A 3,520-nucleotide genomic window follows, 5' to 3' on the forward strand; every position below is an offset into this window, starting at 1 on the left:
CTTGGGTGTCAAAGCTGATGGCTCCTGCTGTGCTCAGGTGGGAGGCCAGGCAGACTCTGGAGGGGGCAGGCAGCAGAGGCACCAGACAGTCCTGGGCGGGTGGTACCTCCCATGGGGCCAGGGAAGATACCCTTTTCTCTTTGCTTTATGAACTCCTCAGTGTGGAGCCGACAGTTTCTGGATGGAATCTTTTTGTTGTTCTGTTTTGTTTTGTTTTAAGACAGGGTTTCTCTGTGTACCCTGGCTGCCCTGGGCTCTCTTTATAGACCAGGCTGGCCTCGATCTCACAGAGATCCGCCTGCCTCTGCTTCCCTGAGTGCTGGGATTACAGGCATGAGCCACTGTGCCCAGCTTCTGGATGGAATCGCTCATTCACTAACTCACTCACTCATTCAATAAAATAACTTAATAAAACAAATAAACCACACAGGTCTTCTTGTTTGTTTTTTCTGTAATGGACTACCAGAGGCAAGCTGCTTTCTAAAGAAAAGAGGTGGGTTTTTGTTTTTTGTTCAGGTTCCGGAGAGGCAAGATCAATGGGCTGTATCAAGGGCAGAGTCCCAAGATAGTTCAGTGTCCCTTAGCGAAAGGTACAGAGCGTGTGTGTGTGTGTGTGTGTGTGTGTGTTCTCGCTCCTTCTTGTAAAGGCATCAGGAATCTCCTCTTCCCTGGCTTGTGTAGTCTTGGTGGGTTTCCCAGTCTCTAAACCCCCTAGGTTCCACCTTCTTAAAATGCCTGCAGACTGGATTGCCACAGGAGTTTGCCGGCACCAGCCGCTCGGACCAGGCCCTCCCCAAGCGAGGGAGAGTGCCTGCTTCTGCCAGGTTCGTGTGCAGATGTGAAAAGCGTGGCTGTGTTTATCCTGCACATGTTGAGAGCCTGTGAAATGCACGGCCCAGTGCCCTAGCTCAGTGACCAACATCATGGCCGCTCTTTTCAGCCTTGTTTTTCTCAGAAGTGTGTGTCTCCTCGTGTAACAATAACCCTTGTCAGGGTGGTTCCCGGGGACCAGGGCACAGGGCTCTGGGGGGTATTGCCTGGGCTGCCAGGAAAAAGAGGCCATCTTCTTCCCAAAGTGGGGTGCTCCGGGTCACCTCCTTTCTGCCAGCTGACTTGCAGTCCTCAGAGCCAGGCTCAAATCTAGCTTCTCTGTGAGGGATCATGCTTTTCCCCACCAGTGTTAGGGACATTGTGCCCCACCCCATCTCCTGTCCAAGCCTCCTCTCTCATGTAATGTAACATCTTTTCCCTTCCTTCCCAGGCTTCCGATCTGAGCCCAAACAGTGCATTGTCAGGACTGAGGACATAGATGGCAACCGGAGAAGATGCTAGGTACATACACCTGGCTTCATACAGCAGCTGCCAGACTGCCAATGAAAACCCCAAATTCAAAGCCCAGTGTGGTGGCACAAGCCTGTGATCTCAACCCTTGGGAGGCTGAGGCAGGAGGATTGTAGCCGAAGCAAAGCAAACCGAACAAAAAGCAAGCGTACCTGGTTGGATCTGAGTTTCAGAGAAACGGCAAAGTATTGAGTGGGTGTGGACACATCTCACACACGAGCGGGGGGAGCTTATACTCAGATTGTGGTGAGGGTCTCCGGCTCCTACGAAACTTGGCATTTTGTGATTTATGTGGCAGCCTTGGCACCCCCTGCCCTTGTGGCTTCCTTGTAGGCTGGGCTCAGCCCTAGACTACAAGCCCTGCAGGCAGGGACCCTATCTGGGCAAGGCGCTGAGGTCTGCACACGGGACCCATGCAGAAGGCCCGGCAGCAGGCAGTCACTAGGAACCAAACGCCTGCTAAGGAGGGAGGGTCCGCCTCAGCCAGGTGGGGTGCGCTGTTGCAGCCCCATCTCTAAACACCCAGCGGGTTTCGGAGCTGGGTGGGGTGTCACTCCCAGTCGCAGAGTCCTGTGAAGTGGCTGACTTACCAGTTGAGCTTTAACTGTCAACCCGACAACACCTAGACTCGCCCCAGCTCAGGTTTTGCCTAGATCGGACTGTGAACATATCTGTGGAAAACCGGCTTGATTATTAGTGTAGGAGGACCCGGCCCACTGTGGGCGGCACCATCCCTAGGCAGACGGTCCTATAAAGTATAAGGAAGCTAGCTGAGTACAAGCCAGGCTGAGAGCCAGCCAGCGAGCACATCTTCCTGGATCCTGCTGTACTTCGTTGTCTGTGATGCGAGCTCCCTGATCAGAGGTACTGCTGTGTGGAACAGTAAGGGACCTGCCTTCAAGTTCCCACCTTGACCTTGGCTTTCTTGATGCTGGATGCAGAGCTGGAATTGTAAGCTCAACAAACCTTTTCCTCCCCTAAGCTGATTTTGGTCACAACCACAGAAAGGAAACTAGGGCACGGGCCTCACTCTGATTTCAAACGTGTCGTCTCTCCCAGCAACACCGTGGGCAGGGCATTCTTTCATAGTCAGTGGGGCCCAGAGTGGGGACACACCTGGCCGCAGGCCGGGAGGCTACAGAAAGGTCGTCCTTCCCGGCTGTGGCAGCACCTCCCTCACACAGAACAGAAGCCTTCAGGGCGCTCCTCTGGGTGTATTCTTTGCAGTGCTCACATGTGCAAGCAGGCTGCCGTTGCCTCCTCAGTTCTGTGTAGCCAGCTCATCTGCCCAGTCAGCCCGGCTCCCTCAGCCTTCAGTGCAAGGACAATCCCCTGCAGGGAATCCCTAGGAGAGGGAGTTCGTGAGACTGCTGAGTTTGAGCAGACAGAGCAGAGAGGCAGTCAACCCTGAGCTGGCCACAGGCTGGGCAGGCAGGCATGGGGAAGACTCAAATCCTGTCACCATTTGGGACTTGGGCCCAGTGTCTTTCATCGTCTTGGCTGTATTGGGCAGGGAAGCCAGCACCTGAGTTTATAAGCTAAGCGTTTCTCTCCGGCCCCCTTGAATCCTCTGTCTCTAAGGGGGGTGGGTGGGTGGGGCTCTGTGAGCTAAGGCACCCGGTGCCCCCAGGAAATGCCAGTTGCAGTAGCTCTGTACCTTCAGAACGTGTGCTCCTCCAAAGAGAGAAGAGGAAGCCGCCTCTTAGGCCCCGGCCTGCTCTGACCTTTCCCTCCGGTCTCCAGGCGGCTGCTGCTGTGCCCGTGTATAAGCGGGCATGAGTGTTGTGTGTGCGCGCACAGGTGCGCATGCACGCCTGAATGTATGGTGTGCATATGTTCTGTGCATGTGGGGGTGCACATGAGTGTGTTGTGTGCGCCCCTCTGTATGTGTGTGCGTGTTACCTGAGGGGTATGTGTGCATGTGTGTTATATGTGTGTACCCATGTGCGCGTGTTATATGTGTTGTGTACGTGTGGGATATTTCAAGGTCACTGCCTGCTTGGGGAAGAGTAGCTGCCTTCGAAAAGTGACTGCATAGGCCTATAGCCCTTTCCTTCACTTGTGCTTGGCACAAAAAAGTCCCTCAAGGCTCCAAGGGCCAAGTCTGTCTTCTGTTCATCGCGGGCCCCTCAGCCCAGGGCCTCCCTCTGTTCTTCCCGGCCAGCCCTGGCCTCTGACT

Source organism: Meriones unguiculatus, chromosome 8, assembly GCF_030254825.1.
Source record: "Meriones unguiculatus strain TT.TT164.6M chromosome 8, Bangor_MerUng_6.1, whole genome shotgun sequence".
Lineage (NCBI taxonomy): Eukaryota > Metazoa > Chordata > Mammalia > Rodentia > Muridae > Meriones > Meriones unguiculatus.